We start from the raw sequence: 26,105 nt of genomic DNA on the forward strand, positions 1-26,105 counted from the left end.
TTGAGAGTATTTCTGAAGGGTCTGTGTCCTATGTCCTGTCTCATACACATTGTCTGTCTCCTTCTGTTGTGTAGGGGTGAGCTGGCCCTGGGTATGGCCTCTAGATGCTTCAGAGTAGATGGCATTGGGCACTGTCACTGTAAGCCTCATATGTGGTCCTTGACTCGTACACCTGTGCCCTGTCTCCTAGCCCTCAGCTCCAGGTTGGAAGTCTTGTCTTCTGGGAGATACCTTCTGGGTAGGAACATCTGGTGGGGTGATGGGCTGCTTTGGAGGAGTGCTTGCTCTGCTCTTGCAGTGGCTTTTGGGGCACGGGCTTAGGGCAGGGGTCTGCACTGAACTGGATGCATAGTTGGCTCCTGGGAGGAAAGGCCTTCTTCCAGAAAGATCCATCCGTGGGGATGTGGGGTAACGTGTGAGAGCTGTGGTCTCTGACAGTGTCTGTGTTCCTCTTGGCTCTTTGGGTAGGGACCTGGGTTACCTGCCCTGCCCAGCTGAGCCCACATCCAGGGTTTCAGCCTCAGAGCTGCATGCTGCCTGAGGGCCTAATGGAAGGCTGTGTAGGAACACTGGCTTTCTGGAAGTAGCTGAAAAGCTCTTGCCAGAGAGACAAAGGTGCTGACTAATTGACGGCTTTATTTATTTATTTCCAGGCCTGGATGGTAAACAGCTTTGATTCTCTGCTCAGTGGGAACAGGCGGGAGGCACTCGCCTGATTGATTCCTCACCTGCAGGCGTGCATGGGGGGAGCCCATCGATTGGGCACCGCCTGCCAAACCTACTCGGGAGTGGGCTTAATTGCCTCAAGACTGGCCTGCTCACACCAGGCCCCAGCAAGCTTTGCTCGGAGGTGTCGCTTTACTTGCCAAGGGTCTTGCCCTCCTCAGCAGCGAGGTCTCTCCCCCTCAGTGTGTTCATGGAGGCCCCACAGCGCCTTCTGGGTACTGTCCATTCAATGGCCCTGGAGGTCCAGGCTGCTGGGCATACTCCCCAGGTTGTCAGAGAAGGAAATGCATTGAGGACAACGTCATGGGGTCAGAGAAACCGAGAGGCCTTTGCAGAGACAGCAGATGGCTGATCGGATAGTCTCCTCTCACAGTGGCCAGATGACTGGCTTGTATGGGCTTGTGTATGTCAAGTTTCATTTTCGCCTCTGGGCTGGCTGGGCTCTGATGCTTTCTTGTGGACTGTTTTTAGCCAAAGTGGATAGGTACCATCCCTGTCTGTCAACTGCTCAGATTCCTCACCTTTTTATGGGCAATGTGGGCAGAGAAGATCCTTCTATATTTGGGGTGGAAGCTCTGTCCTTGTGGTATAAGCTGGGTGTGGGGACAATGCCCCCAGCCTCTTACCTTGCTATAGGGAACAGTCTAGAACATTCAGTTGCAATGACATGTCCATGTATTTATTCTTTATTTTTTGTTTGTTTAAGGCTTAGTCACTGGAGTCAGTCCTTAGCCCTAGCCTGTATGAAGGGTGGCATGAGCTAGGGTTTCCTGAGCCTGCCGTCTTGTCTGTCCCCCAGGACAGTCACTTCAGGCAGTTAGTGATCCCAGACTTTGCCACTGTCTGCGTGCATATCTGTGACTTGTCTGGTGTACTCTGGTGCCCATCCATGCACATATGTTTGGCTGTCTTTGGACCAGCCTGTGCCAGGGACAGAGCAGAGTCCAGGTTTATGGTCCTCACCATCTGACCCAGTGGAGTCGGATTTCCTGCTTTTAGCAAGCAATGCTCTGATGGCCCCCCAGAGACCTCTCACTTGGGGCTCCAGGGCCTGGAGACTGTTGCTTACTTGCTACTGAGGGTCTGGGGCTGGTGGCTGATGTCCTTGGCCTTATTTAGCTCTGGGCCCTTTTGCCAGCCACTGTCTAAGACTGCTCGCCCGAATCCACAGCATCATCCTGCACCTCTTCCTTCCAAGGCGTGCTTAGAGCTGGTTACCTGGAAAAGCAAGATCAATGGCACTGCTAATGAGCTGCTTGCTCAGAGCTGTGAGGCTGTACCAGCCACCCATGGGGAAACTGCAGGCACGCCAGTGTGCCTTGACTTTGTAGACTAAAGCACGCACGTGTGTGTGCGTGTGTGTGTGTGTGTGTGCGTGTGTGCACGTGCGTGTGTGTGTATACTGTGCTTGTGCCCTCACCCTCCCCATCCCTTCCCGGGAGCTGGTACATCAGGCTTTGTGTTGTGCTGGGTACATATTGCATGTGGACTTATCCTTTTAGCTGTGCCAGTGCTGGCTCTTACTGTAGGGACAGGGCGCTGGTCAGCTACTGGAGACTGGCTCATGAAGAGTCTCAGACCTAGACAGGCTCTCAGCTGTCCTTTCTAGCTCTGTCCTATGAATGGCACCACACAGGCCCACCCCACCAGAGCTTGCTATCTGGAACAGCAGGTCCTGGATGATCCTACAGATCTGTGTTGCCACAGATGGCCCTCCCCTGAGACCTTCACACTTGATACTTACATGAGTCCTGTGTCCTGTGACTGTATAGTTTATGTGAGTAATGTGACTTCATGCCACCTCTCCAAGATTGTGTGCTGTAGCAGGGTGTGCTGGCTAGTTTTATGTCATCTTGACACAAGCTGGAGTCAATATAGGAAATGCTCCACCAGATCGTTCTCTGGTGTATTTTCTTGATTGATGTTTGATGTGTGTGTATGTTGAGGCAGGGGGTGGGGATCGAGGGAGGGACTAACTCACTATGGGCAGTATCACCCCTGGGCTGGTGGTCCTGGGTGCTATAAGAAAGCAGGCTGAGGCTGGAGAGATGACTCAGTGGTTAAGAGCACTGGCAGCTCTTCCAGAGGTCCTGAGTTCAATTCCCAGCAACCACATGGTGGCTCACAACTATCTGTAATGAGATCTAGTGCCCTCTTCTGGAAAATATGCAGACAGAACATAATATACATAATAAATAAATCTTTAAAAAAATACATTAAAAAAAAAAAAAAAAAGAAAGAAAGAAAAGTAAGCAGGCTGAGCCCGGCAGTGGTGACGCAAGCCTTTAATCCCAGCACTCAAGAGACAGAGGCAGGTGGATCTCTGTGAGTTTGAGGCCAGCCTGGTCCACAGAATGAGTTCTAGGACAGGCACCAAAACTACACAGAGAAACCCTGTTTCGGAAAACAAATAAACAAACAAAAAACAAGAAAAAGAAAGCAGACTGAGCAAGCCACAAGGAACAAGCCAGTAAGCAGCACCCCTCTATGACCTCTGCTTGAGTTCCTGCCCCGACTTTCCTCAGTAATGGAGTGTGTCCTAAGAGTGGTAAGCTGAGATAAACCCTTTCCTCTCCAAGTTTTTTGTTTTGTTTGTTTGTTTGTTTGTTTGTTGGTCATAGTGTATTCTTACAGCGCTAGAAACCAAACTAAGACACAGGGCCATCGTGTCTTCTTGGCTGGGCTTTTTCTAGCCGACTTCTGTGTCTGGCCCTTCCTAGGTAGCTCTAGCACCATGAATGGACTTCTCTGCTCTGCCAGTAGAAGCCACACAGATTCAGTGGGATGAGTCATTCCCATGCTGTAGTCTTGCTGGCATTGAGAGGCACTTTTCTGTCATGAAACTGTCCCCTTGTCCCTCCTGCAGATGTAGCTCAGGCCACTGTTCCGCCTCTGTTGTCCCAGTCTGGCCCTTTCCCACAGGCTCATTGACACAGCTCTTGAAATTGGGCTGCTTGTGTTTTTAGAGAAGGTTGATATTGTTGGTGTTTTCAGGAAGTGGACCACAGAGATAGCTCCTGGGTTAGGAAGCTCTGTTTGGGGCATTTGCCCGAGAGCCGCACTCAGCTCATCCCATGCTCAGGCCTCTACTTGTGACATCCTCTGGCTGTGCTCCCACACTGGCCCTGTGGCCCACAGTGTCAGGTTGTCTTGGAGGATGTTGTCCATGGTGGCAGAGATAGCAGTGAGCATATGGAGCATGGCCTTTCTTGTGCACATAGGAAGAGTGAAGGACAGTGTAAGCATGGGGTGTGAAAGTGTGGTTGATTTGTAGGATGGGGAAATAAAGGGAGCATGGTGGATTGGGGCCAGGCAGGCTCCATGGGTGGGTGTGCTTTTCCACGGACAGCTGACCGGGGCCCACAGTCATCCCCTACACAGAAGCAAGAGGCAGTCAACCCTGTCCTGCCCACTTCCCAAGGCCTATGCTCCAGGAGGCCTGGAGATACCCGACATTCTCAGGTACCTGCTTTCCTCTCGGGGCCCCTGCACATGTACATACGGATGGATGTGCAGACATGTGTACATGTGTGGAGCCCAGAGGCTGATACTGGGTGTCTCCTTCAATTGTTCCTCACCTCTTATAGAATCTGCTGGGTTGACTGCAGTGAACTCCAGAGGTCCTGCTCTTTGTTGTCTCTGCCCCGCCCCCATTCCTCCCCTCCCAAGCTGAGCTGGGTTTAGGTGCCTGCTACCTTGTCTGGATTTTTATGTGGGTGCTGGGGATCCAAATTCAGGTCCTCATGCTTATGAGGCAAGCACTTAACAAATAAGTCATCCTCAGCTGTTGCCTCTCAAAGCCTGATCTTCCTGCAGGGGAGTCAAGGTTGACTGCCTCTTGCTTCTGTGTAGGGGATGACTGTGGGCCCCGGTCAGCTGTCCGTGGAAAAGCACACCCACTTCTGAAACTGTCTTCCTGCCTTGTCCTCCTGGAGTAAGCAAGCTCTAGGGAGGCTCTGCTTACATTGATCAGATGGCAGTGGAAGGCCCCCAATTCCTCCCTGTGAGGAGAGCTGTGGGGTGGGGACCTACTATGTGAGATGGGAAGGGGCCACAGTCTGTGAACTGCCATCTGTGTCCCTGAGAACTCTTAGGTCAGAGAACCAGGGACGGGGGCAGCGCATGCAGAGTGGAGAGGGCTGGAAGGACATGCCGCCATAGGAGCAATGAAGTATGGCTGCAGGCCCAGGGCGCCCTCTGTGGATAACATGCTCTGAACATTGCCTGTCATCAAGAGCATGGGGCTGCACTGTTGCAGCTGGGAATGCAGGGCATTGTCTGTCAGTGCAGGCACCTCTAAAGCAACCCATGTGCAGACTTTGTTTCTGCGGGTGGTAGTTCAAGTTCAACACCACTAGTTCTGGTGATGCCCATGAGCTGGTCCTTGTTGGAGCCACCCCAGACTTCACACAGGCCTCTCAGAACTGCTGATCTGTACCAATCATAGAGCTTTGCTTTAACTGTGGCATCTGGTCTACCTGCTGGGTTGCAGACAGGTTGCTCCCTACTCCTCAGAGTTCTGTTATTCATGAGGCACAGGCTGAGGCTTCTTCTGGACCATTTGTCATTCTGGGTGGTTCCTAAAAATTAACATAAAGGGAAGCTAGACAGGTGGCTCAGCATGCCATATGGTTGAGAACAGGTACTGTGCTTATAGAGAACAGGTACTGTGCTTATAGAGAACAGGTACTGTGCTTATAGAGAACAGGTACTGTGCTTATAGAGAACAGGTACTGTGCTTATAGAGAACAGGTACTGTGCTTATAGAGAACAGGTACTGTGCTTATAGAGAACAGGTACTGTGCTTATAGAGAACAGGTACTGTGCTTATAGAGAACAGGTACTGTGCTTATAGAGAACCCAAGTGAACCCCAGCACCCATATCAGGTGGCGCATAGCCACCTGTAACTCCAGCTCCAGGGGATTCGATGCCCTCTTCAGGACTCCATGGGCTCTTGCACTTGCATGCACATACCATACAGACACACATATATGCATTATTTTTAAAAATTGACAGAGAGAAACCTTTGTTCTTTATCATGCACACTTCTGTGGATTTTCACTTCTCCTTTGTCATGTCCAAGCCGTGGCGTACGATTCCTTTTCCCAGCCTGCCTCTTGAAGCTCAGTCCTCCCTGTGAGTACTCTTAGAAGATATCTGTCCCTAGCACCTTGACACTTGCCATCTGGCCAGAGGGAGTCTGACCACTTCCAGTTTGTCACAAAGCAGCTGAAGGCCCTTCATACGGTTGCACAGGGTGGGTGGCACCACTCTTCTTGCTGCATATTCCACAATAAGGACAAACCACAGTTTACTCATATATTCTCGATGCAGGGACATCTAAGCTGTTACTATTTCATCATAAGGACGAAGCACAGTTTAATCGTGTGTTCTCATTTGAGCTGTTTCTGGGCTTTGGTAAAAGGAATGAAGCTGCTGCATGTGGTGTGCGTGTGTGCGTGCGTGCATGCGTGTGTGTGTATGTGTGTGTTTCTGGTGATGGTACGCTTTTAGCTTCATGAGACATGGCAGGAAGTTATAATATTGGCGTCCTCACAATGTGGAGTCCCAGCTCCTCTGTATTCCTCCTTGGGCTGATGCTGGTCTTATCTTCAGTTTCACTATTCCCACAGACGTGTGGGCTACAGGTGTATTTCCAGGTGTGCATCACTCCAGCCCTCACTGTCTCTGGAATTTTCCATTTCTTTGGCAACCCTCCAGTCATAGCCTGTTTTCCGTATCCAACTCCCTGTGAGTCAAGATCAAGCCCCAGCTGCAAGATTCAGGTTTTGTTCCCTCTCAATACACCCCAGCAGCCCTGTGGCCGTTTATCTTTCTTCCCTCGCTCAGCCTCCTTTTTCATTTAGCTCAGGACTCTCTTGACTTCAGGGGAACCACATCCGCAGCTCACCAGGGCCAATGTCTGGTGCAGCATGATGACTGAGCATCAATGATCTCGAGTGAGAGTGCTACCCAGAGGCGTGCTGTCCACAGAGGAGGGAGACCGGGCTATCCTCAGCTTCGAGAGCCTGTCACACCGCCAGGTAGTGTGGTGTGAGATACACAGCATGGCAGTGGTCACGTGGATGATGTGTGCAGTGTGATGTGAGGTACACATTATGACACAAGTGTGTATCATTGTGTGACTGTGTGACATGAAGCATGTGTATGATGCGAGATATCTTAGCTGTCTTTCCTTCCTGCTGGTGTTTTCTAGCTCTTTTCTGCTTTTTCTTTTCCGTGTGTGTGTGTGTGTGTGTGTGTGTGTGTGTGTGTGTGTAGGCCTGTGTAAGCCAGAGGTCAACATTGGGTGTCTTTCTCAACCACTCTTCACCATATTTATCATTTTAAAGGTTTATTTTATTATCTTCTTAATGATAGGCATGTATGTGCACATGAATGTGGTCCCATAGAAGCCAGGGCATGTCATATCCCTTAGAGCTAGAGTTATAGGTGGTTGTGAGCTGCCCAATATGGGTACTGGGAACTGAACTTGGGTCTTCTGAAAGGGCAGCAAATGCTCGTAACCGCCGGCCATCTCTCTAGCCCATGCACCTTCCCTTAGAGCCAGGGTCTCTCACTGACCCTGGAGCTCACTGACTCAGCTAGCCTGGCTGGCCAGGGAGATCCAGGCAGCCTCTATCTCTGCCTCCCTGGCATTGGGATTTCGAACGTGTGTCACCACACTGGCTTTCTACGTGGGTCCAGGGAATCTGTACTCTGGTCTTCTGCTGGCATGGCAGGTGCTGTACTCACTGGACCACCTTCCCACATGATGGCTTCTGCTTTTCATGCCTCCCCCAGCTCTCAGCCTCCGGGCACCCTGGGCTCTTTATGCAGAGTTCCATCCTTCCCTTGGACATCGCTGTCTCCTCCATCTGTCTCTCTTAGGTGTGTAAAGAACTTTTGGCAGTGGAGAGAGAGAGAAACAGCTCAAGGACCAAGAGAGTTGATTGGTCACAAAGTGTTTGTGTATTGCATCCTAAGAAACCATTTTGAATGCAACAAGATCCCAGGGCAGGCTATTTGCCCTTTTCCATGAAGTGCAGGAAGGCATCTCACCCTGTGCTATGGATTGCTGAGTAATAGGTGTTGTGTGATGGTTTAGAAGTAGGATTTATTGATGGCAGAAGCTTATCACAGGATGCCTTGATAGTCTAAAGAGATAGGCCCAAGATCAGTTACACTTAGGACATGAGTGAGACACTTGGTGTCTGAAGTTGCTGCCTGTGTGGAGGATGGGAAAAGGTACTTGCTCAGCTTTGTGCCTGTACAGCTCTTAGGAACTGCCGGCCAGCTTGGCTCAGCCCCTTTGTGCTGAGTGTAGAAAGGACTGCTTCCAGACCGCATGTCTGAAGTTGAGGGTTTGTGGAAAGAGAGTATCACCAGGCCCCTGCTATGGTCTGATATACAATGGGACAGGGCTCCTTCCTGTGGGTGGGAGGCCAAGCATAGGAGGGACAGGAACAGCCTCTGTCCTTTGTCATAGTTGTGCCTTTGTGTGTCATGGCAGTGCATATTATGTATACTGTGTATACTGTGGTGCAGTGCGTACTGTGTGTACTGTGTATACGGTGGTGCTGTGTATACTGTGGTGCAGTGCATACTGTGCATACTGTGGTGCAGTGCATACTGTGTGTACTGTGCATACTGTGGTGCAGTGCATACTGTGTGTACTGTGCGTACTGTGGTGCAGTGCGTACTGTGTATACTATGGTGCAGTGCGTACTGTGTATGCTGTGGTGCAGTGCGTACTGTGTATGCTGTGGTGCAGTGCGTACTATGTATACTGTGGTGCAGTGCGTACTGTGTATACTGTGGTGCAGTACATACTGTGTATACTGTGGTGTAGTGTGTACTGTGTATACTGTGGTGCAGTGCATACTGTGTATACTGTGGTGTAGTGTGTACTGTGTATACTGTGGTGCAGTGCATACTGTGTATACTGTGCATACTGTGGTGCAGTGCATACTGTGTATACTGTGGTGCAGTACATACTGTGTGTACTGTGCATACTGTGGTGCAGTGCATACTGTGTATACTGTGGTGTAGTGTGTACTGTGTATACTGTGGTGCAGAGCATACTGTGCATACTGTGGTGTAGTGCATACTGTGTATACTGTGGTGCAGTACATACTGTGTGTACTGTGCATACTGTGGTGCAGTGCATACTATGTATACTGTGGTGCAGTGCATACTTTGTGTACTGTGCATACCGTGGCGCAGTGCATATTGTGCATACTGTGGTGCAGTGCATACTGTGTATACTGTGTATACTGTGGTGCAGTCATACTGTGTATACTTTGTATACTGTGGTGCAGTGCATACTGTGGTGCAGTGCATACTGTGCATACTGTGCATACTGTGGTGCAGTGCATACTGTGCATACTGTGCATACAGTGGTGCAGTGCATACTGTGTATACTGTGTATACTGTGGTGCAGTGCATACTGTGGTACAGTGCATACTGTGTATACTGTGTATACTGTGGTGCAGTGCATACTGTGGTGCAGTGCATACTGTGTATACTGTGTATACTGTGGTGCAGTGCATACTGTGGTGCAGCTCGTACTGTGGTGCAGCTCGTACTGTAGTGCCTTTTGCACAGCCAGCACCTCACAGTCCATCACTAAATGTGACACTGGGACTCTGATGCCCTGTGTGAGGACAGTGTGGGGCTTCAGTCTTTGTGTCTTTTCACTAAGCTGCCAGATCAAATGACAGAGGACACTTTAGGAGCATAAGCTGTGTCTTTAAAAAAATAATGTAAACTTTCAGAGTTTCATACATATACATCATCATCTTCCTCCTCCATTATCTTCTCTAGCCCCCCTCCACCTCCTGATGAACAAGCCCCTTCCTAATTTCATGTCTCCCCCCACCCCCCTTGGCCTACTGCATTTTATCAGGGACTCTTGCCTGAGCACTGTTAGGGCTGATTTCCTTGAGCAAAGGCAACTTACTGGTGTCTGCACCGAGGAGTATGACTCCCACTTCGCCTGCAGCCATTACCCACCCTCAGCTCCTCTGGGAGGGGTGGGGCCTCTTGAACTCCTCCCGCTGTGATGGACGCCCACTGTGTGTAGGTCTCAGCTAGGTTCCTGTAGCTGCTGTGGGTGTGTAGGTACACTAGTCATCATGTCCCCATCCTCTGGCTCTTACGTCTTTCTGCTCCTTCTCTGATGTTCCCTGAGCCTTAGAGTGGTTGATATCGACATCCTAGTTCGAGCTGGGCACTCAGCAGTCCCTTGTTCTCAGAGCTCTGACCACTTAACGAGTCCCTGCACTAACTGCTGCCCACTCCACACACAGGCTTCTGTGGACGCAGGCAGAGAGCAGCGCCAGCGGCCTGGGTCCTCACACACACCTGTTGTCGTTGAACCCTGATACCGCCACCTCTTGGGTTGGCAAGGCGTATGGCCTCCTGATAGCCCTTCCTGTGGCTGGGCTGTGCCTGTAAACGGTTGACCTCCACTCGTGTGACTGCAGTGAGCATCCTGCCAACTGTTGGGACTTCCAGCATGTGTTCCAAAAGTCCCCACATGGATCCAGGGAATAATTAGTATCCTGTAAGATATGAATCTTAATTCCTAAATTACATATTTAGCAGATGGTCCAAAATAGCACTCGTAATGGCAACATTCAATTAGTGAGTTTAAAAAATGTATATTATTGCAACACTCTCCGTGGGTTTTATTTAGAGATTTCTAAATATAGTGGATAAAAACATAGAAGTGTTGCAGACAATTTAGACCCACACCGCCGCAGTGGGCCGTGTGCTAAACTTCCCTGTTAACCAGACGTGCCTGCAGAGAGAGATTCTGATTTATTGCTGAGCCTTTAAAAGAAGCTCTACCAAGGAAGTCAGGGGCATCCCTGGTCCACAGGCCCTGCTCCTTTGTGCTTGTGAATTCCGATGTCTGTAGGGTCCTTGGGACCCGCTGTGGTTGATTGACATGGGACCCAAGGGCAGCCTTGCTTCTTCTGTGGCCAGGTCAGTTACATCCTGCCTATGTTCCATGCCCTTGCAGTCCTTGATTCTGGTTCTGTGTGGGTCTGAGGTGGTCCCATAGGCAGGTTAGAATGGGAATTTCTGCATGGATAGGAAGCATCTGAAAGGTTGCCCACACAGCTGGAGGAGGAGCAGAGGTGGGTGAGGTCACCTTCTAGAGTCCAAGTGATAGGGGTCCCAGAGACAGGCCTGTCCTCTCCTGGAATCAGTCTTCCCAGCTACTAGGGAGGCTGAGAAGTGCCAGTTGAAGGCATGCCTGGGTTACAGAATGAATTCGAGGCTAGCCCAAGTTATTTAGTGAGACCCTGACTCAAAGGAAAAAGTAGGAGGGCTGAGGACATAGTTGAGGGGTAGAATGCTTGCCTCACCTTAATGAGGTACTGGGTTCAAACCTTGGGTATTTTTACTTTTCTTGTGACGAAATGCCTGAGAGAGGATCACCAGGCAGGAAGGAAGGGTTTCCTAGGACTCAGAGCGTGAGGGTACAGTCCATCATCGCTGGGCAGGCATGGCGGCAGGAACGGGAGGCCACTGGTCCATCATCGCTGGGCAGGCATGGCGGCAGGAACAGGAGGCCGCTGGTCCATCATCGCTGGGCAGGCATGGCGGCAGGAACAGGAGGCTGGTCTCATTGCATCTGTAGTTAGAAAACGATGAAATGAATGCTGGGGCTCTGCTCAGTTTCTCCTTTTTCTTTAGTCCAGGACCCCAGCCCGTGGGATGGTGTTGCCCACATTCGTTTTGGGTCTTTTCCTTAATCACCCTAATCTCCCAAAGACACACCCAGAAGCATGTTATTGTCGTGATTCTAATTTCCATCAAGCTGACAAGATGAACCATCACACTCCAGTTCTTAGTAGTGATGGGAGAAAAGAGGCAGAAGACCATGGTGTTTGGTCCTGGGAGCTGCAGAGAGGATGCTGTGGGTCCAGGAATGTGACAAGAGCCTCAGGCTTCCTGCCTGTTGGTGGCTTTGTGTCTCCCAGGAGCTGCTCAGGGACATGTGCCATCAGAAGGAGGCATGGCACTTGATTGGGACAGATTCCCGGAGACTGTGGGACCCCTTCTAGCATCCGTTCTTGCCAGTGTTGCCTGGGCAGGAGGTGCTGGGCTGTGGGGTGAGCCCTGCTAGGTCTTTGTTGTTCCTGGCCTTCAAAAAGCTAAAGCTCTCCCTGAGGCCAGAGAAAGCTGAGGCACAAGGTCTCCTCTAGTGTCTGAGTCCCCCGTGTGAAACAGCCGCACTATTGAGCTGAGGCTCAATACAGGCTTTACCCTGCAGAGCCTAGATCCCAGTTCCCTAAAGCAGGCCTTGCTGAAAGCCAAGTTGTAGGCTGGCACCCTTCGGATCCTGGTCCCCAAGCAGGCCTTCTTGGTAAGCAAGTGTGTACAGCAGAGTCTTTGTTCAGAACCCCCCAACCCTCTCTGTATATTTAAACAAAGAGCTTTTTAGACCTAAACACAGATGTTCATTTGAAAATGAGAAATCAAATTAAGCGGAACCAGCCTTTGAAAGTGAATGCCCCGTAGCAAGTCAAACAAAGGGAGAAAAACACTGTGTGTAAATTTCACTTAAATCACTTTTTCATCTTAAATAAAGTTTTAAAGGAACAAAGTACCGCGTGAAAGCGCTCATCACCCTCCTGTCCTCCAATGGAACATCTGTGCTCATTCTGATGCGAGGAAAGATGAATTAAATAAGCCGGGGAGCGTTCCCCCCATAATTGCACCTCGTCCCTTTCTCAGACACAATGCGGATGAAATGCCGATTGAGCTGCTGAAGAGGGAGGCTGAATAGCCAAGCGGGCACCACGAATCCCACTGAGCCGATCAGCGGAACTGTGTGGGGGCCACCGAGTCTGTTCCTTCTGAGAGATGCCATCTCCTACATAACGAGAAGACGCAGCTCACAGGCCGCTCTCAGAAGCCTCCCTGGTGGACTACCTGGTCAGCAAGTTTTAAAATAGGTGTCTTCGCACACCTGGATGGGCGCATTGGCCCTCCAAGTGGGTCAGGGCTCTCTGGCATCCCAGTGTCCTCTGGAGGGCTGTTCAACTGCCAGTGGCTCAGCAGGGGTCAATCACCGAACCCATAGGGGCTTGCTGTAGATCGGAAGCAGTGGCTGAGGACTGGTGTTTTACATTTTTTCTTTTTAAGAAAGGTTCTCGTGTATTCCAGACTGGTCTCAGAGTCACTCTGTAGCTGAGTGTGACCTTGAATTCTTGTTCCTCCTGCCTCCACTCCAACTGCTGGGACTATAGGCATGGCCACCATGCCCAGTTTATACAGTACTGGGGATGGAACCCAGGACCTTGTGCATGCTAGGAAAGCACTCTGCCAACCAGAGTTGGTGTTCTAGCCAGGACTGTTACCATCTGTTCCCCTGCCCCCAGATGCCCTCCAATGAGAGAGAATAAAGAAAAGCAGGTTCCAGCGTTCAGGAGGCCGTGGCAGGAAGATCTCCAAAAGTTCTAGGCCAGCTGGATTTATATAAGGAGACACACAGACAGACACACAGTAGTTCCCGCTGTAGGAAGAGCTTGGGGCGAGTTCGGTGGTAGAACACCTGCTTTGTGTGCGTGAGCTTTCGTCTCCAGCGCTAGGAAGAAACCACGGGGTCTGGGAACATGGCTCAGTCAGTAAAGTGCTCACCAGATAAGCGTGGGGATCTGAGTTTAAGCTCCAGAATCCGTGTGGAAAGAAAAAGCCAGGCATGGTGTGAGCCTTTCATCCCCGTGATGGATGGCACAGGGGAGACGGGAGAGTGCCCGGGCCTGTGAACATCCAGTCTAGACAAATTAGCTCCGGGTTCAGTGAGAGACCCCCGCCCCCGCAAATAAGGTAGAGAGTGATTAAGGAAGATACTTGATGTCGACCTCTGCCCCCCATGCATACATGCATGTGCACTCATGTCAAACACATGTGCGTAAACTTATGAATATGTACATGCACACAGGCTGTGGAGAGTACTGTGAGGAAAGTGGAGAGAGATGGGTGGTCAGAGACACCCTGGGAGGCCGGATGGCCTCTTCTAGCAAGGCAGAGGCATCTTAGCCGAGACCCGAAGGAGTGGCTGTCCCTGAAAGAATGGGCAGGACTGTCGGTGCTGTGGTCAAGCCACGTGAAGATTAGAGGTGTGGAGTGGTGTGTTTATCTGGCTTATTTAGAGCAGTGGCCCGTGTTGTTTTGGGGACCTGGAGTGACAGTAGCAGGCTGTTGGCAGCTCAGGGAAGACCACACCAGCAGTGACCACCTGTGTATTCTGCCCTTGGGCTACTGCCTCCTGTCAGGATCTGCACCCCCTCCTCCCTCCCTCCCCCCCAGCTAAGGCTCACTAACTGTTACTTGCTTCCCCATGTGCAGGTCAGGACGCACAGCTTCTGTGCAGGGCTAGGGAGGTGGGCCTCCTTTATTTACTCTGACGCTTTCTGTTTCCTTCCTGTCCTAAAGAGCTTTGCTGCTCAGAAGCCTGGATGCCCCAGCCAGCTAGACACGGTGGTGGTCTGTGCATGGGTACCCTTTCTCCTTCCTCGGCACCAGGCGGTGGGTCTGGGCCTCTCACAGGCACCACCTCCATGAGCACACATAGCTTTCAGCATATGCCGCCTCCTCTCCAGGGACTGAACGTCCTCAGATTTGAATTGGATCAGTTCATCCATCCCCAGGGCCCCACCAGGACCTGTATTGCAAGAGGTCAGTCAGGACCCAGGGGATCTCCATTATGAGCTCTGCCACAGGCTGCAGGGGCATCTGTCTCATCTATGGAGAGCGCTAGGCCCTGTGACTGAATTGCTTCCAGACTGGAAAGGTTAACCTCTGCACCTTGTGACTGCAGAAGGGATGAGAGCGATCCTTTTGCTTTTGTTTTGTCTGAGGTGCTAATGGCTGCAAGCCTGGACTTGCAGGTTCCAGGCAGGCAGGTAGCCAGACTTGCTATACAAGGATGCCGGAAGGTTCCAGGGAAGACTGGTGGGCCATGCTGGCCAGATTGGGGCGGTAGATGAGCATCTAAATGAGATGCAGAGCTGCGCCTTCCCTTCCTGGTGGAGTTGAGTCCAGAACTGTAGCCTTAGTTTTTCAAAAAATCATCTTGTTTTTTATGTGTCTGGGTATTTTGACTGTGTGTATATCTGTGTGCCACATGCATGTCTGGAGCCCATGGAGGCTAGAAAGAGGGAGTCAGATCCCCTGGAACTGGAGTTAGAGATGGTTGGGAGCCACACTCTGAGTTATGGGATTTGAACCTGGGTTCTGGAAGGGCAGCTGGCATTCCTAACCAGTTGAGCCATTTTTCCAGACTCCTCGCACTCAGTTTTAAACCAGGCTGGGGAGGACCCACCTAGCTGAGGAAGGTGGATGTGACTGCACCTCCCACCTTCTGAGTGGCCCCAGGAACAGCACCTATGGGGACAGGTGGTGGGAGAGTCTGGCTTGTCTGTGTATGCATGGAGAGAGCCTGCTTGTCTTGTCTTCCATCCACGGTTACTGATAGGGTAGAGGTGAATTGCAGGAGCACCAGCATGAAGGCCCAACCCAAAGGACATGGCTGTGTAGGGGTGGAAGTCACTGATGGGCATGTCTCTGGGGAGGGTCTTTTCCTTTCTCAGCTTCCTCCTTCTGTGTTTGAACCTGTGTCCTGTGTTGCTCACGGTTAGGCACTCATTCCCTGATGTCAGAACTTCTCATCCACCTGTTATCCCCCAGTGAGGCCTTGGCAGTGTCTCACATGGGGCCTTCGAAAGAGCCAGGGGCCTTTCTAGGTTGCAAGGGTAGATCTGGGTTCTCACCCCAAGACAGTTGGTCTTGGCCCTTCCCAAAGATCTCTCCCTTCTGCAGCTGGAATGGGAACAAAGCAGGCTGTGGCAGGTGTGGTGGGACTCCTGTGTCTAGGTACAGTTTTCTCTTGGTTTCCGTGCCTGGATCTCATCTTCCAGTTTGAATTGTGGGTTGGAAGCAGAGGTGTGTGTGTGTGTGTGTGTGTGTGTGTGTGTGTGTGTGTGTGTGTGTGTGTGCATGCGCGCCTGTTGGTGTATGTGTCAGAGACTGATGACATAGAGGCCTAGAGCTTGGGATTTGGTCATAGCCCCCTTCTCTTAGGAGGTGTTAGCAAAGTCTGAGTCCAATCCTCATAATCAGTTGCACATTCAGGCTCACGATTTACAGGAGTCAATTCATTTAAACCACAGCTGGCTTCAGGGAGCTTTCTGTCCTGAAAGCCCATTGTGTGGCTCTTTGTGATGACTGTTCTCTCTTCTCAGCAGGCCTCTCTCCTGGGGCCCAGGGTGGCTTCCACTCTGCCCAGGACCCAGGGTGGCTGCTGCTCTGCCAGCCACCAAGTTGCCTGCTGGAGGCAGTGTGTGACAAGTGGATGAGGGAATCTATTGAAAGAAAGCAACAGACTCTTCTCAAGCCTGGGAACCAGGCAGAGTTTCCCTGGTCTGTCTGCATGTCCTCATGTAGGCAGGTGCTCTACCGCTGAGCTATAGCCCATTTCCAACAATGTTTAAGGATGCTTCTGTTTGAGATCAAAGTGAAGAGGGAGTAGTATGAGTATGGGAAGGAAGCAACAGGCCATGTTACAGCCTACTTCCTTCCTCCCATACCAGTGTTCATACATCTCTTGATGCAAGAGCTTGCCACTGTGTACACACACTATGTCAGGTCAAAGGGGTTAGCAAGTTCTCAGACACAGCCCACAGGTAGCTCTAGTATTCCCAGAAATGAAGATTCCCAAGGCAGAAAGCATTCGGGACAGACTCAAGTCTGTGAAGAACAAATAACGGAGTGCACATTAGCAGGTGTCCTGGCAGGTGGCACCAGCAGCCACCTGAGCCTCTGCAAGAGGAGCCCCTGCACACCGCTAGGCCAACTGAGAGTCTCACACACAACAGCAAGGCTCCGAGGAAGTGATGGGAGGTGAGAGGAAGAAGAGCCCCACACAGCCCTGATTATAACTGTATGGTCTACAACACTCCAGCTAGAGGGACTAATCTAAAGGGAACAGTGCCAAGCCGTGACCACAGCCTGGAATCGTGGGCTGGGGGCGTGGTTCAGAGGAAGGGTTCTTGCCCATCATGAGCAAGGCCCTGGGTTGAACCCTGTGCACTACACCGTATCAAAACAAAAACCAAACGAGCAAAACTAGTGATTCCAAGGCTGCCCACAGTTGTGTGCTGTGTTGCTCCACTGTTACTGAGCCTGCCCTCTGGTAGTGCGACAGCATTGCACAGGGATCCCCAGAACTTCCTGTGCATGTGGCCTCCCTTGATGGCAGACCCCATAGCAAAAGACAACATTGAAGCTAGTATAGCTAACACTCCAGTAACTGGAAGGAGAGTTTTTCCAGGCCCTTACGATGACGAAGGATTATAAATCTTTTCTATTAAAGGTGAGGCAGCCACTGAGGGTAGGAAGCGAGCAGTTGAAGCACATTGGCAGCCCGCCCTGCTCTGCGTGGCTGATGGGGAAAGTGGTTAGTTAATTAGGTGATTTTTCTCTTCCTCTGACACGTGCAAATGAGCCTCCGTTAATAACTGAGTTGTTACATAAATGATAAAATTTTAACACCAATGTCAAGTTGTCAGGAGTTCCTGGGCAGGGAAGGTGAGCCTGGGGAGGTGCTTCACTCCACCCCAGCTGATTATTTAGTTATTTAAAATGGCAAGTGACTCTCTGGGAGGTTACTGTGAGCAGCAGGGCCAGAGGCTCTTTCCCACCTGCTGGCAGGAGGCTGCTCCAGAATCTGTCAGTCTTTTTTTTTAAAGTCCTTCTGGTTCCAGGCAGGAATCCAGCACCCTAAACAGCATCTCTGTTGCTCTGGCTCAGGAGGAGCTGATCAAAGGTCCTCTTTCAGAGTTCTGAGATAGAGGGACCTGTAGGGCAGGTCTGCAGAGGAGCAAGCAGTAGCAGCCACTCTGTGTTCCTTACTGGGAACTGGGCTTGCTGTGACTTCCCAGAGCAGGACTCTGCCTCAGTGGCAGAAGGACGAGGCCAGGTGACTGGAGTCTGCTGTGACACCACCAAACAAAGCCAACCTAGAATGTTTCAGAAGAGGCCTCACAGTTATGAGCTGCCATGTCGGTGCTGGGAATTGAACCTGGGTCCTCTGGAAGAGCAGTCAGTGCTCTTAACCACTGAGCCATTTCTCCAGCTCCTGTTTTTATTTTTTTTAAGACAGGTTCTGATGTAGCCCAGGCTGGCCCTGAACTTCTGATCCTCCTGGTTCCACCCCTGAAGTGCTGGAGTTTAAGGCATATACTACTATCCTGGTTTATGTGGTGCTGAACCCAGGTCTTTGTGCATACTAAGCAGACACTCGACCAGCTGAGCTACAAGCCCTAGCCCCACGTGACATGCTTTTCATCTCTGGGAAGCTGCAGTCTAAAAGGCAGCATCCTCCTCTTCTTGGATGTCAGACATGAATGAGAGTTCAGCAAACTAGTCAGAGAGGGCCTGAAGCTCTGCTCACAAACAGGCCTCACACTCCCGGCTGTCCTGACTAGAAGGCAGTAGGGCCACTTGCCCTAGCTCAGGTGGCCAGTGCACATCACCTCTTCACCACTACCTGTCACTCTGAGTGTTCAGCAAGCCAGCACAGAGCACCTGTGTCCATACTTTGTAGGCTTCATATAGCTTAGAGGGAAGGCTAAGAAATGACCTTTCTTGGCAGGGAGCTTGCAGCTAGCTGCCAGATGAGATGTGCGAACAGCTGGAGAACGTCTATGACTGATCAGCCCCAGGTGACATCAGGGGACACAGGAACATGGCTCTCAGTGTTCTTTTAAATGCATTTTTTTTTTTTTTTTTTTTTAAAGACAATGTTTTGCTCTGTATCCCTTGCTTCCTGGAACTCACCATGTGGATCAGGCTGCCTGGGTCTTACAGAAATCTGCCTGCTTCTGCCTCCGAGTGCTGGAATTACAGGTGTGCACCACCACACCCAGTCTTACCTGTGTCTGATGGATGGAGTGGTAACCCCTTAGAGATGACCCTTCCCCATCTGTAGCCTGTGGACAGGGGTGTGGTCTTTGCATCTAAAGACTGTCTCTGGGCCCGAGGCTCTGCTGCCCTGCTGAAGCCATGCTGGTGGGTTTTGGAGGCAGGAGAAATATGGGTCTGTAGGTCAGGCTTCTCCCAGCCTGCTCCTCACTTCTGCATGCTCACTTCCAACCTGTCCTCTGGGTGGCAGATCTTTAGTACAGTAGAGACTGGTGTCTGTCTCTTCTGGAAATCTAAAATGAGATTTCATTTCTTTTTAAGTAAAAACGAGAAGAAAAAAAAAGGCTGAGCATTTGCAGCTGGGCGATAGCAGAGATTTCGAATGTTACTTATCTTTTGCACAAAGGAGGCAGGAGAGAGGACTCTGTCAAGGCTGAATACTAACGATGTGGAGGCGGTGGAAAGCATGGGGGGTGTTCTTCCAGAACTAGGTGGAGATGGCCAGAGTTGTGCAGTGAATGCAGTGGGAAAGGCAGGGCTGAGAGGGACCTTGGCCTCCGGAGCTGCCGGGACCTTGGGCGGTGCCCTTGCCCTTGTGATGCTTCTTTGCAGAGCTGGCCTCACTGCGCCTCCTCCACTCTTGGAAAGCCTCAGCTCGGTGGCCTGGGCCTGCGCAGTTCCCTCTCCTGTGCTCTGTACTCTCAGCCCCCTCTCCACACTCTGTTACTCTGTGTCGTGTTAGAAAGAGTCCCTGTCCCCCACATACCCCTGTTGCCTTCCTGCCTGGAATTCCATATTCAGATCCTGGGTTTAGCCAACTGCAGCTTGGCTTTCAGGCCCAGTTCAGTTGGGTGCTCCAGCCCATTTCTGTGGCTTTTTTTTCATTACGTTCCACCTCACCCTTTGGGCCTCCTGGAGACAGCATGTCCCTGGCTGGGGGGATGGGTGTGCAGCAGGTGTCTATGGTCTCCACCAGCCCCAGTCCTCAAACCTGCTGAGTTCCTTGTTGGGAGGTTTCTACTGGCCCATCTACTTTCCCACAGCAGAAACAGCTCCTGAGGATTGCTTGTGTCCCCTGTGACCAACCTGTGCTGACACAGTCCACAGTGACATCTTTCTGTCCAGAAGCACCCGGGTGACACCTGGAGCTTGGGGTGTTTCCTGTGCTTCCCCGCTCAGTCTGTGGCCTGCTGGCCTGACCCTTGTATCTGTGCCGTCCTTCCCGGGTCTCTCATGTCTTCCTTCCATCTCTCAGCACCCTCAGCTTGCATCTGGGTCAGCTGTGGGAGCATCCCGAGCTGCAGGCTGGAGGAGGCCAAGCACCATCCTCGGCTGTCCTTGCCCTTCCCCAGGTTAGCTGTCCCGCCTTCCCCACTTCCTGCAGCTGTGTCCCCACCTGGGGGTGGGGACAGGAAGGAAGGAAGGACGCCAGCAATGCATTTGAATAACCTGTTTTGGGTCTGACAACAAAAAGAATCTGTTTCATTTAAAACATTTGACAATGTAGAGGAAACAAACAGAAAGGATGAGAAGAAAGGTTTCCCATAATCCCTCTGTCGAGGGAAAGCCAGTCTCTGTGTGTGTGTGTGTGTGTGTGTGTGTGTGTGTGTGTGTGTGTGTGTGTGTATCCTGAGGTAGTTTTTAGTGCAAACAATACCATGTGCAGTATTTGGGGAGTCTGCCTATTTTGCTTAATCTTTTCTGACACTTCCTAAATTAAATGTTCTCACAAAAACAACTTTTTGGGTCCAGATAACATGTTTAGCCACAGCCTTGGGACCCACTTAGGTACCAAACTTCCTCCAACTTCTGACTGTAAACTGTTCTCATTAAGAGTACTTTATTTAGCCATTTTCTTATTATTAGGTATTTAATCATCTTTAGTTTCTCACCTCTATTATAAATAATACCCTGATTAATATGTACCTTCAAATCCTTGCATAATTGCTGATTATTTCCTCAAGAAAAACTCTGAAGTCAGAATCATGCCTTAAAAAGTCTTCACATTTGGGTCTGTTCCACCCTGGCCAGGTGGTTTTTCCTACGTTATCTTCATTATAAGGAGGCCCTTTGCTCACCCAGCAGAAAAGGTAGGAGCGGATCTGCGTGGCCTTGGGTCAGACCATGGGCTTTCAGTTCCTGCAGCAGGAGCAACTCAATGTAAGAGAAAAATTGGTAAATGGGCTCTGTTAGGGTTGGGCTGTAGCTCAGTTAATAGAGTGGTTATCTTAAGTGCGCTAAGCCATGGGTTCTATCCCCAGCATTGCATATACCAGGGATGGTGGCTCACGCCTGTAACTCTAACACTAGTGAGGTGGAGGCAAGAGAACCAGAAGTCCCAGGCGATTTTCAGGTACATAGTAAGTTGAGACCAGTGTGGACTACATGATACTCTGTCTCAAAAATAAATAATTGAAGACAGAGTCCAAAAAAATCAAACCAGCTTTGCCCTCTGAACTATACCCCTGAGAGAGTGGCAGAGACAAGCCTTTCTGATACAGAGTCCTAGGTCATACATGTGACCCTCTCCTCTCCAGAGGGGTCTCTTGAGTCTCCACCTGCTGGGCGGAACTTGCTGACTCCTCTGCTGGGCAGAGGGCAAAAAAGGAAGAAGAGTGTCTTTGGTGAAGGAGGCTGCCCCTGCCGTGACAAGGTCTGCTGGTTACTCTGTCACTACCGAGGGTGCCCACCCAACTGACACGTCCAGTCCTGTCATGAGAGGAGCAGTGGACACTGTCTGAAACAAACACAAGTCCACACAGACCACAAGCCAACAACCTGCCCCAGACTCAAACCCTAACCAAACAAAAACACAGACATTTAGTGCAGTTGTCCAGGGCCAGAAGAGCCTGGTAAGTCAGTCTAGTCTGCTAGTGCTCTGGCATGTATCCAGTGGTCAGACATGATCTGGAGCTGGGCGGTGGTGGTGCACGCCTTTAATCCTAGCACTCGGGAGGCAGAGCCAAGCAGATCTCTATGAGTTCGAGGCCAGCCTGGTCTACAGAGCGAGATCGAGGACAGGCACCAAAACTACACAGAGAAACCCTGTCTTGAAAAACAAAAAAGATCTCGGGGAAGCTGAGTCAGCGGCCCACAGAACTCAAGTATTTGAATGCCAGAAGGTCAGAGATGTGGCTTGGATGTACTGAGTGAGGGCAGGTGAGAAACCTCAGTGACAACAGTGGTCAGGCTGAGGCAGGGCATGAGAGCCAGGAGATGGTTCGCTCCAGGAAAGACAACGTGGGGTGTGGAGGCATGGGCAAGCTCTGGGATCCCCGATACTGTTGGAAGGCCCTCCCCTCCACCACATGGTGTCAGCCAGCAGAGCATGGAGGTTTGGGCCCCTCCATGTCCCCTACCCCCATTCTTCTATGTGTGGAGTCAGAGGGGAGAATTAAATGTCTGTGATGATTGCAGTCAGACTCTTCCCTCTCCCTTCACCTCTCCCTCCATATCTCCCCACCCTACCCCTACTTTCCACCCCAGAGTCTCATGGCCCAGGATGGCCTCAGATTCAATATGTAGTCAAATACGACTTTGAACTTGTTGCGATCCTCCTGCCTCTGCCTCCCTAGTGCTGGAATTATAGGTGTATACTACCGCACCTGGTTTATGCAGTGCTGGGGGTCAAGCCCAGGGCTTTATGCAGGCTAGGCAGTCCCTCTATCAAGGGAGCCGCATCCCCATTCCCTCTGAGCTGCTTCCCACCTAGCTAGGCTCTCCAGGTCTCAGGATCTCTCTCAACACACACTTCGGACTTTATTTCAAGCCCCGCCCTTGCTGGCCAGCAGCATTCCCTTTACCGCAAAGAGAAGCCTGGCTGTTCCTGCTCTGATCCGCACGGGCAGCAGCTTCCTGAGGACTGGGAAATCCAATTGATCTTTATTTACTGGTAGTGAAACTCTGTTGATGTGTTGTTTGGGTCTTAACAAACACCCCAAACGTTCTTGCTGAGTGTCTGCCATCAAGGACAGTGGTTAGCACCCTGAGGCCAGTCCCACCTCCATCCTCAGCAGCCTAGTGCCAAGGCCTCTCAGGGCAGAGTTAAGTGAAGCCTGAAGACAGGCTTCTGAGTGTGTAGCCACCTCCTCCCCTTAGCTCTCAGAGCCAAGGGATTTAGTTTTCTTCTCCAGCCCAGGGTGGCCTCCCCTCAGCAGCCTGTTACTCTGAGGATTCCTGACCATGTCTCACTATCTTCCGGGGTCTGCAGTCTTCCCAGCCAGTCCAGACATTTAGTACAAGCCGATAAGAGCAATTACGGGCCATCCAATCCATCACCCTGCAGCAGAATTTACAGGGCAATCATGCAGTGAGGGGCTGGCAGCCACGTGATGGGTCTCAGGCCACGTCTGTCCGGGCTTTGTCCTGCAGTGTGTCAGCAGCCACTGGCAGCTCTTCTCCTTAATTAGCACATTTTAAAGACTTGGTTAGTTCCTCGGCTATGGCAGGAGCCAGGTTGTGCCAATACTCTACCAGTTCTGTGCAAAGTGTCTCGTTCTTTTTCTTCGTCTTGACTTTGATTGAGCACAGCTATGGAGGGGGCTAGCGAGCATTAGCAATGTTCCTACTGGGTGTCCTGTTCCCTGGGCACCTCTCTACCCCGTGGGCCTGTGGGAAGGAGATGGCCTATTGTCGCAAGTGCTGCTGTCATGCCCCAGCATGGTTGGCACCCATGAGAAGCCAGAGGTGTGCGTTCCTCACTGGGAACGACTGGAAGCCTTGGCATCATTACTTTAAGAATGGCCGTTCTGTAGTCTCTCATAATAACATGCCATCTGAAAACTCTGAAATTTATTAGATAGGAGTCTTTTAAATGAGAATGAGTATCAGTAGAACTTAAAAAAAAAAAGTTATGGTCCAGTACTTGGGGCTGGCAGTGAAGTGCTTTCAAAGACCAGAGTTCAAGCTGGGTGCAGTGGTGTGCATTTATGATTCCAGTGATGGGAGTTGGGAGGCAGACTAGTAGATCCCTATGATGGTCAGCCAGCCTAACCTAATTGGCAAGTTCTAGGACAGTGAGAGACCCTGTCTTCAAAAAACATCACCTGACATTGACCTCTGGAGTCCACATACATATTCATTCACTTTCATATGCACCTGCATGTGTGTGTGCTGGGAGTTAACTCAGGAGAATTTGAGATTTGTCCATGTGTACCATTGGACTGCCACATAGCCACAACTAAGTCTGGGCAGTGAGTGGGAGAGACCTGGTGTGGTTGGATTTGCTTTCTCCTGATATGTGTAGAGTGCATGTGCTCACTGCCACTCAGCTGTTCTGTGCACTCTTGGTCCATTTGTTTCACTTTCTAGTTATAATCTTGGGCTATTTTTCTGTCTCCAAATTTAATATTTTGCCTCAGAATATGATGTGCTTCCCTTTTTGAGAACGGGTCTTACTGTGTACCCCAGGCTGGTCTCAAACTCTCAATCCTCCTGACTCAGCCTCCTGAGTGCTGGGATGGCCGGCCCGCACCCCCAGCTGCTTTCTCATTTGACATTCCCTCTGTAGGAGTACATGCTGATCTTCCAGGCATCGGGTCTTGGGTCTTGTGCAGCCGCATGCTGCTGGTGCTTTGGTTTCCCGTGGGTACAGAGAGGCCTTCTTTTCCCTAGATCATTAAGGCTTCCTTCTGCAATCTCCCCTTCCATGACTCTGACTTTCATGTCTAAAATCGTCCATCGTGTCGTTTGCTGCCAGCCCCACGTTGCAGTCTTTTTGTCTGCATTAGTTGGGGCAGCTCACATGCCACAGAAACCTGTTACCATCCTGGAGTGTGGACGGGCAAGCGCAAGGCTGTGGCAAGCTCTGTCCAGCTCACATTCTGCAGCTGTCTTCCCATGGGGAGGCTGAGGCAGCTCTCTCTTGCCCCAGAGCTGGGAGTGGGGTGGTGTCAATTCGCTTCTTTTCTGTGGATTCCATGTTGTTTTCTGTACTGAATTACATTAGTTACTTTCCTCACTGATGTGTAAAACTCGAAGAAAGGCAACTTACAGGAGTTGGGGTTTAGTTAGGTCACCGTTTGAGAGGGTGTGGTCCACCATGGCAGGGAAGCCCTGAGAGTTGGCTGCACACAGCTGAGGCAGGAGGATTGTGACACCTGCTTCTGTACATCTCAGTGGGTCAGGAACAGTTCAGTTCGGGCTGTAATGTATAAAAACGGCACCACCCATCAGCTGGACCGAGTGCTCAAACAGGCAAGCACAGATGACACATACCAAGGACTGCCCTCTCCTCTCAGCTGATGTCTTCAGAAGGTCCCTAGTGCCCCTGCTTGGGACCCCTCCTCCTGTCAGCCCTTCCTCTTTAGGATGGACCACACCACTTAACTTGGGCAGAATTAAGGGAGATGGGATGGCCAGGAGTGAAGATGGGGAGATGGCCTTCATCTTCAGAAGTGTTGGTGATGGCCATGCCTTTTTGTTCTATAGTGTCCGGAAAATTACATGAGAGCCACGTTTTCAGTATTTAAAAAATACTTATGTGTATATATGTGTGCTCAAGTGTATTATATGTACATCACATATGTTCAGAAGCCCACAGAGGTCAGAAGAGGCATTGAATCCTCTGGATCTGAAGTTACAGATGGTTGTGAGCCACTGTGTGGGTGCTGGGAACTGAACTGATCAGGTCCTCTCTGCAAGAGCAGCCAGTGCTCTTAACCTCTGAGCTTGCTCTCCAGCCCACATTTTCAGTTGTGAATAAGTGACTTTAATGAAGCAAAAAGTAAAAGACAAAATAGCAAGTAGCAGACAGAAAGCAAAAGATGATCACACCAGGCACTTACATCATCCAGCAGAGACGGCTGGAGTAGCCTGCTGGGGAGTACAGAGGAAATATCTTCCAATGGGGGTCCTAAAACATCAGCAGAGACAGCTGGGGAAGTTGAGGCAGAGTTTCAGTTGAGCTTTCTTCTATGAAGAGCTTCTGGCTTCTTGTTCTCACTGTAGGCATTTTTTTTTTACTTCGTCTTATATTTTATTTTGTCATGTTTTGTTATTATCTTTTAGAAACCTGTTCTTCTCTAACGAGAGACAGAAGAGGAGAGGTTGAGAGGATCTGGGAGGAGGAGGAGGAGGAGGGGAAACTATAATCAGGATATATATTATATGAGAAAGTGATCTATTTTCAATAAAATAAAAAAGGGAAAAAATAAAAATTTGATTTTTGTTTTTGAGACAAAATCTCACTTTGTTGCCTTGGCTGTCCTGGAACTTGCTATGTAGACCAGACTGGCCCATAGTGATCCGATTGCTTTTGCCTTTTGAGAGCTGGAGCTAAAGGTTTGTGCCAGGGCCTGCACTGGTCTACCCAGACCTAGAGGGGCCTAGAGCTGAAAGAAGTGGACACATGCCTCCATCCTGAACCCAGAAACTATTTCCAATTGATAACCACTTGCAAATGAAAATTGTTCACTTGATTGGAATTAAGCAT

At 50.5% G+C, this 26,105-nt stretch overlaps 1 protein-coding gene across 1 annotated transcript in view; it reads left to right on the top strand.

The window, feature by feature from the left end:
* The window catches only part of Mad1l1 (mitotic arrest deficient 1 like 1), a 322,122-nt gene that overhangs the window by 97,731 nt on the left and 198,286 nt on the right, over positions 1-26,105 (top strand). The window lies entirely within an intron of this gene.

The sequence above is a fragment of the Peromyscus eremicus genome, chromosome 23, assembly GCF_949786415.1.
Source record: "Peromyscus eremicus chromosome 23, PerEre_H2_v1, whole genome shotgun sequence".
Lineage (NCBI taxonomy): Eukaryota > Metazoa > Chordata > Mammalia > Rodentia > Cricetidae > Peromyscus > Peromyscus eremicus.